Below are 13,468 nucleotides of genomic sequence, written 5' to 3'. Positions count from 1 at the left end.
GGTGGTTTATGATACGAGCAGGTGTCCGTACGGACACAAACACAACCCACCCATCCTGAACCCATCCAAAAACTGTGCGCGGCATAATGGTGCGAAAGGAATGTTGGATGCTGGTGGCCGCCGCCTCCACATCTGGCCTTCTGAATTGTAGCTTTCCCCATTCCTTGTTGCCGCTCTGTGGATGACAGTGTGGGTTCGAGCGAGAAGGAGGAGGAGGAGGAGGAGGAGGAGAAGGAGAAGGAATTTGCGCTTGGGGAAAAATGATTTATTTATGCTAACACCATTACTGCATCAAAACAGCAGCCAAACACACCCGGAGAATGCCGGATGCAGCGGAGTATAGAAGATAAACAGACCCGCTATGCCGAGAATAGAAGAGCGCAAAGATGGCAAATGTGTTCGTTGGAAGGTGAGAAAGAGGAAATGCTGTTGTTTTGCAAAAAATCGGGGTTTTGGGGGGAGATGAAATTGGGTGGATTTGGTTGATACATTTGATAAGATTTCAACAGTTGCAGTAGAGTCGTTAAACTATTGTGATTGTGGTTTAGTTGAGCGCTATTTGAACTAGTGGTGGGAGCTCGGAATCGGACCTACCCGATTCCGATTCCGTGTTCGGAATCAATGCCGGAGCCGATTCTGATGCTGGAATCGATTCCGATTCCGAGTCGATTTCGGAGCCGATTCCGGAGTTGGTTTCGGAGCTGATTGCGGAATTGAATCCGGAGCCGATTCCGAAGCCGACACCGAAATCGATTCCGGAGTTATTTTCGGAGCCGATTCCGGAATTGAATGCGGAGCCAATTCCGAAGCCGACACCGGAATCGATTCCGAAATCGACTCCGGAATCTATTCCACGATCGGAATCGGCTTCGGAATCAGAACTTGACTCCAGAAATGGAATGGTTTGAATTGAAATAAGAAGTGTGGGAAGCGAAATAAGTCCGCGAATCTCCATGTGAATAGATCATTTACAAATAAATTTTGATTCTTTTTCCGCTATCAACACATAGTATCATTGGACCCAAACGCCTATTCCTATGAAGATGCCAGAACCGACTCCTTTTCGAAGCCAATTCTAATTTCGGAGTCAATTCCGATGTCGGAACCGATTTTGATTCCGGAGCCAATTCCGGAACTGATTCCGATTTCGGAGCTGATTCTAATTCCGGAGCCAACTCCGATTCCGGAGCCGATTCCGGAACCAATTCCGGAACCGATTCCGGAGCCGATTCCGGTACTAATTCCCGAACCGATTCCGGAACCAATTTCGGAGTCGATTCCGGGATTGGTTTCGGAGCCGATTCCGAAATTGGTTCCGGAATCAATTCCGGAAACTGATTCCGGATCTACTATCCGGAATCGATTCCAGAAAATTTCGGAGCTAGCCAGAATCGATTCCGACGAAATCTTTCTATTTCCTAATTTGAACACTAACGAGTAGTCCTGAATTTCGTGGTAGAAGATATCAAAAGGTAGATTTGCTGCTCAGATGCTCACAATTGACATCAAAGATCATACACACCATACACAGCCATACACTAACTCTTCTGACGCCTGATGATGTACATGTGACATCTTGCCATCCAGATTTCCCTGCGATTGTGTGGGCGGAAAGAGTTATGCTGATTAACTTTACCCACCCCGCGGACCAGCCACAACGAACTGTCCAACTTGCGAACTTTGACGACGTTTGATAGATTTATTGATCCACTCTGATCTCGTTCTGCGGCTGTGGCGCAAAGAGGAGCCTACGCAATTGCCCACATCCCTACGGCTTTCGTACTACACGCAGGGAGCAAAACTCAAATGATAAATGATGGAAAGTGACCTATCCCGAGATACTTCCTGGGTAGAGTGTTGTCACCCTTTACTCAATTACCCATTCCACTGGATTGACCTTCTTCTGGGGATGCTGTGGCAGGGATTCAGCATATTTCCAGATTCAATCTACAACAACGCACCACCACCGAGATGATGCTTCGATAGTACGGTAGACGGGTAGTAGTACGGGTTAAAATGCATCCTGTTCTACACTAAAAAAAGCCCACAGTAACACCGTTTTCAAGGACCTTTGCTAATGACTTTTACACCATAAAGCGGAGTTGCACCTGCACCGCAGAGAGCGTACGCTGAAACGACCGAACCGATGCTCCCACAGAGCGTCGTTTAATAGAGCTTCCGCTTTGGCAGGAAATGTGTATGTTCGGCCTACCTCAGCAGCGCCTTTCCAGCTTTGGCTTAGAGGCTCAACAGAGGCCAGACCCAGAGAGCTTGTGACGTATGCAGCCCACTTTCTTCTATTGGCTTCCCTCTTGCTTCTCCAGCCCAGCGGCGGGCTAGCAGGGAAAGCCTCTTCGCTTGCTAATCGTCAGCACATTATCCTTCTTGGCGCTCCGTCACCATCGCTCGTTTGACGTCAGAGCACGTGCAAGGCACACAAGAGCATCGATGTAAAGCAGTGGGGACGCACAACCCCATATGCCTTTGTGTCCTTTACTTCTACGATTTCAATCATGTTCATGCAGATGCGGTTTCTATCAGGCAATCGGTGGCGTATTGGTGGTGGCGTATTTTTAGCCGAGTACGAGAGTGCGGGAGAAGCGGTTTGATTGCATTTGTGCATCGACACGACATTCTTCCGGGATTGTGTGTGTATAACTCCTCTCATACTCGTTATAAATGGAGGTATAGGAATATTATGCAATTTTTTTTTCTATTGTGGTGAGCTTTTGTGACCTTCTATCTGTCTTTTTTTTTGTTTTTGTTTTCATCAACAGAAACTCACGGTTAGCTGCTTCAAGCGATACACGGCCCAAGCAAGATCGAGCAGCTGCCGTAGCAGCAGCAGCAGCAACCACAACCGCAGCCTTTCCGAAAGGGGCAGAGCACGAAACCCGCGGGACTAACTTCCGTGGCCTGACGATGTTCGAGAATCGATTTTCGCTCAAAGCCTGCGGTTAAGCCGCGTGTAACACGATCGGTCCCGTGTGTGCGCGCGCCCCCAGCTTGTCCCATAGCCGTGTTTCGCTAAAGTGTGCGCTGCTCATCAACGATTCTTCCCGTTTCGATGCTAGCAAAGCACCACTCGAAGGTGTACAAGGGCTTTGTTCTTAGACAGATGTGCAACGGAACAAGTGACACACACACACAGTTTCAACATTTTCAAGGATTTCGCTTTGCCGTCTTTACGGTGTGTCCGCTGCAGAAAGCAGTGTCCTGTGTGTGTGTGTGTGTCACCAAAACGGCTGGATGGCAAACGAACGAATAGGGCTTTGTCTCTGTTGTGCGCGCATAATGCCTTTTCTCCGGCATTGTTTCGAGGGCGGCAGGTTCAATTGAATGCAACTCCTGGAGGACCACCACAACTCTCGCCCCCCCCATCCCCCCCACACCCTTTTTTCTGTAACAATAGACGCCAGGCGAACCAATAGACAAAGCAAACCCGCCGCTGCACGTCAGTTGCAGATTGGCGGCCGGGCGCGATGAGAATGGAACCTTTTCTCTTTTTTTTTGAGTATATCGTTCGTAGTCATTCGCCAATGGCCACTAAATATTGCAGAACGCTCTTTTGTGTTTGTGAGCGTCACCACTTGACACACCGAAAGGCGGGGGGGGGGAGGGGTGCAGGGGCAAAGCTTTTCAATTGAGCCTCCATTATGTATGCAACATTTCGGTTCGCGGTGATGCTTGGAAGAATTTGAAGTATGAATCTTCGCTGTTGGACGTTTAAGGTTATTTTTTTTATAACTATGTACTGCAGTAAAATGTTTTATTAGCAAACATGCCAGACTTTCATACTCTCTTATCATTGGTTCTATTTAACTAATGAGTAAGCACAAGTTATCTACAAAAATAGAGTAAAACCTTTTTCAACAATTTCAATACAACACACACGCAAAACCCTGTACGACCAACGTTCCGTTTCACACACTACTGACGGTAGACGGCAGCGGCTATCCCACATGCGGTACCCTTGTATAAAACAAATCGTTCATGACCATGAAAGCGCCTGATGAAAATTTAAAAAGCTCATCAGCGTCAGTATTTGTGAGTGAGGTAAAGCAAGAAAAAAAAAGACTCGACCAAAGACGGTATCAAGGTTTCATCCTTCCCGGTCCTACTATACACTATGTTTACTTTACTTTGAATGAAAAAGAAAATCCCCTTAAGTGGAAGGAGTAAATGCTCCTCCATCGAAGCTTTTCTAAAGCACGTTTGTATTTTTAGAAAAAAAAACAAAAAAAAAGACTAAATATTGTATGCCTTTACACAGCCATACAGACACACATAAAAACGTGTGAGTTACTTATATACCTTATATATGCAACAAGCCAGGCGGCACACCAATTTCAGCAGTGACGTCAGCGGTAGAAGTAGAAAGCCTGTAGTACAACATCTGACCCTCTCTCTACCTCTCACCTTTCTCGGTGGATTTATTAAAAAAGTTTTTTGACCACACCGAAAGTGGACAAAACTACTCCCATCGTTGTGCACTGGCGCTGCTCCCATGATCAGCGACACGGAAGGACGGCAGAGGGTCGAAGAAAACCCGAAAACATAAAACAGCTACCGGGCGGAAGTTACGCGTTACGCGATACAACGGAAGTAACGCTTGTGTGTGTGTGTGTGAGAGAGAGAGAGAGAGAGAGAGAGAGAGAGAGAGAGAGAGAGCGAGGGGTTTCGGTATAGAACGGGGAAAATGGTTTTGCGCGTTTGAAGTGGCGGGAAGGGAAGTGTCGGAAGCGCAAAACAAAGCACAGAAAAAAGAAAAGGGTTTTGACTATTTTTATTGAACGCCGGACGCAGTTTGAGCTTGAAGTGCGCAGAACGCAAAGGGAAGCTGAAAGTTGTGGTATAATTTTAACGGCTTTTTGCTTAACAATTTAGAAATTTTTGTAAACTGAAATTTAGAAAAACAGTTTCGCAGTTGCTTTCTTTGTTACTCAAAATAACCCTTTCCGCAAGAGCAAGAGCATTTAAAGACATAATAAAATATAAAGATCAAAATCCGTTTGCCGCTTCACACTAACTATACCCCATCGTCGCTGCCAACCCTTACGATGTTTAATAGCTTTGAAAGAAATATTCACATATCCTTATCGTGAACGACAAAAAAGCCCCATTATCTACGTTGCTGGGACTCCTCCTTCCCGTTTGCCAACGCATGGGGGCCGCCCCTTCCGGTATCGTCCCATTGTGCAATGCAGAAAGGAAGTAGTGCCTTGCTTGAGGGGTTATATAAGGCAAGCAAATGCGCACTTGCGGCAGGATACACGCATCACAAACATACGAACACACACAACCAATCAGTTTGCTATTTTTACCTTTCGCTTACTCCCTACCCCGATCTACCATCTGATCCACATCATTATCGGCGCTGAATGAAAGCTCGGCCGACGCGGCATTCGACTAATGCGGCACACTCCAGTGTGAATGTCCTTAAGTTGGCGGGCACGGGAAGGGATCCTTTGGCAAGTGTCCTTTAGCACAAATAATCTACAAAGTGTGACGGAAGAGCAGGAAAAGGAGTAGAACGAAAGGAGCAGGCTTGATATTTGAAGTCGTCGTCCACTGCACATGGAATGGGGGGGGAGGACTCAACCTTAACGCACTCTCCATTCTGGTGTTGGAAGTAGGCCACACGCCTCGGGCGTAACGTGCTTTACCTCATTATCAGTTTAATGGTCCCGCGGATGGAACACGCGAGAGCAGCAGCCCCATTGCTAGTTCCTCCCTTTTCAGTGGCTTGGTAACTTTAAAAAAGTACGGCCATTACCTTCGTCCTACCATTCAGCTAAGCTATGTGTGCATATGATTCTAGCTCTGGATCATTGGAGGCTTTCTTATCGCGACGCGATCGTTACCTACTACTGACAGCTCTTTGTAGACTCAATGTCTCTGTAGTATATTGTTAGCATGAGCATGAATAGCAACCGTTAGTAGGTGGGAGGGAGGCGGACAATCTAAGCTCCATTAACAGCTGCTAACAAAGTAATCGACATTTTTCCGCACACCTTATCGATCGTTAGTGATAAAAAAAAAAACGCGCGCAAGGTGGTGATTTGATCCCACTCTCTTCCAAGCCCTCCACCACAGTGGCATAATTATTTCACCCTTCACCTACACAGACACATACGCGAGTGTTGTGTCGTAAAAAGATACATTATACTATTTTATGTATTTTTCCCTTTCCGTCGAGGGTTTTTCTTGATGATTGATGAGCTCTGATTTTGGAACACGAAGAGCGTTGGGCCTTCTAGGGCTTGTAGTTAAAATTTGGTCTCATAATTCTCCTTTCCCGGCAGGTGAAAAAGGATTGGATGTGAATTGTAGCAGCACCCCAACAGCCATATAAACAGCGTGTCCACCTTTCACTGGTACCTCTCGCGGCCGCCAAACACGGAATAATAATTATTACATCTTTGCTGTGTGTAATAATACATCGCTTCTTTTCTTTTCGGCGGCATTTTATGATTAGGGGTTCACGGTGCGCTACCGGTGGCAATACAATATAACGTACAGCACGCAACCTGAGCACAGATTGACGGCTCCGGGTGGAGTCTCACGGCCAAAGCCGTTACCCCGAAAGCGAGCGAAATCGAAAACAGTAGCACACTTCCGGTGGTAGCAGGTTCCAAAAACACGAAAGAGGGTGTGTTTTTAGGATAGATCCTTGAGGAACTTCAACGAAATGAAGCATTGGAGGTTTACATTCTGATTGTGATACTCATAGCCAGTGTTGTTAATTGTCGACATTTTTTTATGATATTCGCAGTAAGCGGGTTTCAAAATCATTTTTTGATCTTGATATTCATGGTTACCATGACACGACTTTCCAAAAGCGACAATCTTTTGTGCAATAACAATCAATGCTTTTGCGATGACATGATTGCAAAAAATGTAGAATGAATGTCATTTGACATTTTTCATGAGACGCCAGAATTGCTCAATCGTGCATTTATCGATACTTAGCCATTAGACCACTTGATATTTACACTCAGTCAACCCGGAAAATGGTGTTCTCTTATAGGAGTATAGAAACTCACGCGAAATACGTGGACCCATTTTCGATGAAGATCTAGTTCACTTGAGGTACGGCAAAATCAAAAAGTCAAATTATTGTAGCAGAAAAATATCATCGTGTCAAATGATATTTTTTCCGTGATTGTCGAATGAATGCGCGGATCTAGAATGCGATGCTTCAAAAAGTATAATTTTGTAAAATTTTATGTCGACGACTATCACCGTTCACAACACTGCTCATAGTATAGAGAAAAGTGCGCATGAGAATTCTGTGCAATGTTCAATATCCAAATATCAACTGAACACAACACTTGAATAAGAAATACAAAACAGAAGCAGACATAAATGCTTAAAAATGATTTAGCGAAAAATTCGTATGATGATATTACAAATTAGTGAATCAACAAATTTTCGTTCCAACAAATAGGGTACGTAAAGACGGACAATGCGGGTAAAATGGACACTTCTCATAAATGCATGAAAAAGGTAATTTTCGGAAAAAATCAAGAAAGAAGCATTCTAACTTAAAGTTAAACAACACATTTGAGAACATTTTTGGCATAATATATGCAAAATTGTTTAAATCCACGAAACAAATAAATTTTTAATTGTGTGCACCCTTGTGGATCTGATTTGATTACTGCAGATCTTAAGCTCTGTAACTTGTATTGTTTATATTTTCGGAAGTTTTTTTTCACGAATGAGTTGTCGTGATCATTGATGAAAAAACTGGCGAAAGAACGAGAATGAAAGCAATACAAAATATTGTTTTCTGGTGGTTTGAACATCCTGGCACCAAAGCGGGAAAGACGGACACTCTGTTGTAGGTGAAAGATGAACACCGAATTAATTGATTTATTTTACTTCTTTTATCAATTGGCGATGAATAGATTTCTTCAAATACCTTAAATAAGGGTATTCCGAAGCTTTAAACCAATCAGCAACTAGAGAAAATATTGAATTAAGCGAAAATGAAAAACCGGCCAAAATAGTAGCCATTTGTTATGCTATTACACGCTCGACGCTGATGAGGCGCTTCAAGAAATCCAATATCTTATCACGACTTGGACAACTTTAAGCAATAAAAAGATGAGGCATTAATACGACATCGTTCAGGAAAACATGAGAAATTCTATGGGGTTACAAATATCAAATGTTGAATTTTGACATGGTGGAAAATGGCTTAAACTATTAACAAGTCCCTTAAAAGAGTTCTGGGGTCGTGGACTTTTCGCGGAGTAATTTCCTAAAAGAAAGTTCTAGACTGTTTTTCTGTAAGCTGGAGCAACGTCAGCTGTTAATACGCGATATTTCAATAATGCTTTAGATGCTACATTCTACGATATATTACAAGCGTTGCTAACAATGTCTAAATTCATAGCTGAATAAACTGTCGTTGCAATTGGCCTAGAATTGTTTTATGTACGTACCATGAGGTGCACGACTAGAAAACGAGATTCATCAGATTGTTACTGAGGTGTGGGATAGCGAATCGATGCCTTGTGATTGGAATCTCGGCATCATCTACCCCATATACAAGAAGGGAGATAGGTTGGACTGCAACAACTACAGGGGTATTACGGTGTTGAATGCCGCCTATAAAATATTCTCCCTGATCCTTCACGATCACCTTGTCCCGCACGTCGAAGAGATAGTCGGAAACTATCAAATAGGATTCCGAAACGGAAAATTAACCACTGATCAGATCTTCACCATGCGGCAGATCTTGGAGAAGATGGCTGAATACAAAAACGACACATACCATCTCTTCATAGACTTCAAAGCCGCAAATGATAGCATAGCCAGGGTAAAACTGTATGACGCTATGAGCTCATTTGGAATCCCGGCCAAACTGATAAGACTAGTTAGAATGACTATGACCAACGTCACTTGCCAGGTGAGGGTGGATGGAAAACTCTCAGGACCTTTTGCTACCACCAAGGGTCTGCGCCAGGGGGACGGGCTTGCTTGTCTCCTATTCAACCTGGCGCTAGAGAGAGCCATCCGTGACTCGAGGGTGGAGACTACGGGAACCATCTTCTATAGGTCAACCCAGATCCTGGCATACGCTGATGATATAGACATCATTGGTCTGCGGCTCTCCTATATAGCAGAAGCCTACCAAAGGAATCGAGCAGGCGGCAGAGAACCTCAGATTGCAGATAAACGAGGTAAAGACCAAACTAATGGTGGCAACATCAGCGGACCTACCAATAAATAATCAGAATCTACGTAGGCGTGACGTGCAGATGATAGGTGAACGCACTTTTGAAGTCGTCCCAAAATTCACCTATCTTGGGTCAAAGGTCAGCAACGACAATAGCATGGAAGCTGGGTTGCGCGAACCTAAAACATCAGTTCACCTCAAAGAACCTGTCGTGACGGACGAAGCTGGGACTATACAGTACCTATATAGTTCCGGTACTCACATACGCCTCTGAGACATGGACACTGTCCAAATCTGACGAAATCCTCTTAGCCGCGTTCGAGAGGAAGATGCTCAGAAGGATAATTGGCCCCGTATGTGTGGAAGGACAATGGAGGAGCCGCTATAATTACGAGCTATACGAGATAACGCTAAGCGCCGGGATAACGGACTGGCAGACGAAGGCGCGAGACCGTGAGCGGTTTCGGAAACTCCTGAGGCAGGCCAAGACCGCAAAGCGGTTGTAGCGCCGAATAAATCAAAATCACGTACCATGATGTAGAAAGCAATAGGATATGTAAAAATACTATAAACCTCTTCAATTTCCAACGTTTTTTTATAGATGTCTATCTTACCCTTCATAGAGTCCATCTTTCCCATATCAGGTGTCCGTCTTATGCGAACATTTGAAAACTGCACGAAAAAAATCATGTTTTTCATTCATGAAAAAAAAACGCAAAAATCGATGGAAACTTCAAAGTTTCAACACATTTTATAATAAAACATGAGTGTAAGACAATGTATGCACATTTTCATGGTCGTTGCACTTATATATCCCTAGATTTTTACCATTTCCCTTAACGTGTCTGTCTTCACCTACCATCCCCTACAAACTCTGGTTAGTGAACACGCTTGAAAGCTGCATGCAGCGCATGGGAAATTTGGAGTAAATACCGCAGGACGGGAAATTTGACCACCCAGACAAAACAAAGCAAAACACGGCCGATTAGAAAGCAACAAAAAAGGAAAAGAAAACCGTGTGCGAGTTTGGCATTGATACACAACAATTATAGAACACGCCGCAATGCACGCTTCCCATCTTCCGGTGCATCAATGGGAAAATCAAACGTATTTCGGTTTTAACGGTCCGAAACTCCAAACGTGTCTGTTTGCTTTCCCACCACCGATACCCGACGCGTTTGCCGATTGGCGCCTTTGGCATAAAGCCAAGCTCGCTTTTAAAGCTGAACGACCGGTTAGAATTGCTGGACCAGTAGCAAAACATTTTTTATCGCCACACAATCTGGCCATCTGGTTCGTACGGAAACGCACGAGCATTCTCGATGGGTGATGAAGGTGAACAGTTTACCGCAAGCTACGGTGATTAATAGGCAAATATCACATTTCTCCAGAATAATTCATTCTTCCGCTGTTAAGAAATACCCACATGAAGACTTGGACGAAAGTGCCTAGTTATTAGAAAAGTCTCATTACCACGGAGGCGCAAGTAAGAATGCAGCTGCTTTGAAGTCGTTAAATTCGACACCTGGTCGTCCTAGGAAAGATAAAGTACTCCCCCGCCAGCAGAAAGATGCTGATGTGGGGAGGATTTTCGACACAAAAAGGTGTGAAAAAAAAAGGTCCGCTTTAAGCATTTGCACCCTATGGGATAGTAGCAACCATAACGAAGCAGGTGAGTTAAGCTCTCCCGACATACTCAACAGCTCTCCGGAAATGAACTATAGCGGGGTTGAGGGTTAGTTAGGAGCATCTCTCAACCGTGTCGGTATGTCGCTCCAGTGTTGCCCCATGGGTATGGGAGTATGACTATGATTCATAGCAGAAGAAATGCCTCGAACAACAAAAAAAAAAAAAAGGATCACCAGTGTGCCACAAAACGAGGGCATGGTTGTGTATTTTCGCACGGGCCTCCTTCTCCTTCTCGGGGATGCAGCAGCAGTAGCAGCAGCGTTTTTCCGGCTCTATCTCGGTAACATGGCAGCCTATTAAAATTTTACCACCAGAAGTGACCAATTACCGAGCGATCCACACGACTACTATTCGAGGTGTGTTGAGTCAGTGTATCAGGGCACTGTTCCAGCACTAACGAAGTGGTTCTATGGCAACTACTAGGAAAGGGTCACGATAAGGATGGGAAGTCAAGGGAGCCATGATAAAGCAAGTCAGCTCTATGCAGTGATTGTTTTCAGTGTAGATGAATATCCATGGAAGCATTGCGGTACCGCCGTAAGCATTGCACCAGCAGCACCCATTAAAAGCACCATCATTGAGGACAGTTTCTATCAACTTTTGAAAAGTTCTGCGGGATATGATGATGGGTGGGTGAATGGTACCTACAATGATTTACCGTAGGTTAGGGGTGTGCAGATTATGGCATCATTGTATTCTTTCTTCTGCAAACCATTTACTCCACACAGTTGAGATGCGCCGTTGCATATACAAATCAGTCGCTTGAAAGGGTTTATATGTTTCAAACGGTAATTAGTTGCTCATCGCTTGGAAAGAGGACGTTTGACGGAGCTGATGAGCTTTTTTCAAACGGAACAAAATGCTCTTAGTGACGTTGTCCGGATGATCTCACAACAAGAGCATAACTCAAGGGTAGGATCCACTGCAACAGTGCTCTCCAACTTGGCCTTTAAAAATTCATTTGCCACGGCCTACATCTATTGAGGGCTTATATTTGGTAGACCCCGTAGTTCAAAGTTTTTGAACAAAAATATAAATAATCTATAAAATCTAATAAATATAAATATAATCATGGTTGTGGGGAAGATTTGGATAGCAATAAGCTTTTCTTTCGTCGACCATGCCTGTTAACGCCACGGACCACAGTGGTTGGAGATCACTGCATTACACTACCAGGGAATGCCAATATGGCTGCAGTATAAAGTTGGACCACACGCTCTGTTTCATAGGAAATACAACCCCAGAAGGAGTGGTAAATTAGGCAGACTTCTTCAGCAACGAAATAGAGACTCAACTTATACAGGAGTTAGGGTAGCATCTCTTCCCCAATTTGCCATGGAGCTGATCTGTCGTGCAACCCTGCCAGCAAAAACACTCCACCGGGCTTCACACCAAAAATTAAACCGCTCGTCGATTGACGTCGGCAGTGTAAAATTAGCATCAATCAGCACTGATTAGCACGAGAGCACACCTTTGCCGCTTAGTGCCTGCCTGTGTGTCGTGATACGAAATTAAGCCGTTATAGGAGGTTGAGCGAGAGGAGTGTAAATAAAATGAGCGCTTCTCATATCGTGCATGTTTTATCCATACCCTTAAAAAATAAAGTCCTCAACGACAACAAACAAAATGGGCTACCGCAAATACCGCTCTCGAGCTAGAGAATTAAGCCCGTGATCTATCCCCGACTACCGACTAGGAGGAGAACGTGGAAGTGGAAAAAAACTACCGCCAACCAACCCAGGCCCCGTCATATCAATTGAACCGAGCTGACCCTTCGGCATCGGCATCACTTTCTCAATGCCGCTGCTGCCCCTTCAAACGATTCGTGATTTTACAAACAAGTCCGCCACCGGCCACCAATCATTCGCCGGGCTGGAAAACGATGCATGCAGCCGACACGTTTTAATTATCGCATAAAAAATCGCAACACTTTCGTCGCTGGACGCTGGACGACGATGAGGATGATGGGCCTGAACGAAATGTTGCACGCTTGCCGGTCGGCCGATTTGTTTACAGCAATCTCCGCGCCCTTAACCAATCTCGCGAGGTCACGCGAGCAGCAAAAGCAATTCTCACGCCGTGTGAATGATGCGCGTGCAGGGTGAAACGCAAGCGCAAAAAAAAGACCGCAACCGAACGGCACATACACACGCGGTTAAGGTCCAGTCTAGGCGGGAGGCAGAAGTAGGCGGCGTACAAATTAAACTAATAGTCCTGAGAAACTATAGCTCACAGAGCTAATGATTTTTACTGTGAAAAAAATGTTAAACCCATAAAGGGTACATTTTGAGCAAGGAAATATACTGTCAAAAATTCAAGTGTCCACCAATGGTATGACAATGTGGTAATGCAGTATTGGACTTATTTATGGCCACCACAATCGGTGCTGCAAAATGTCATGAGCATCATGAGATTTTCATCAACGAAAACAATGAATATATCCGTGGTAGCTTGATGCTCACTGCTGATACTCAATGCGTCATGACATGCCGAACGCGACATGCAAATTCTTGAATCCAACGCTATACTCTGACTGACAAGCTTAGCTTAATGCCGCCGCAATAATAATCATGATTTTTCTAGCTGTGA

The 13,468-nt window shown here is 44.5% G+C and overlaps 1 protein-coding gene across 13 annotated transcripts in view; it reads right to left on the bottom strand.

Annotated features, from left to right (window-relative positions):
- LOC121590379 (1-phosphatidylinositol 4,5-bisphosphate phosphodiesterase) overlaps window positions 1-13,468 on the bottom strand; it is a 44,887-nt gene that overhangs the window by 25,159 nt on the left and 6,260 nt on the right. The gene's annotated exons all lie outside the window — the stretch shown is intronic.

This window comes from Anopheles merus, chromosome 2R, assembly GCF_017562075.2.
Source record: "Anopheles merus strain MAF chromosome 2R, AmerM5.1, whole genome shotgun sequence".
Classification (NCBI taxonomy): domain Eukaryota; kingdom Metazoa; phylum Arthropoda; class Insecta; order Diptera; family Culicidae; genus Anopheles; species Anopheles merus.
This window is presented reverse-complemented; position numbering and strand designations above follow the sequence as displayed.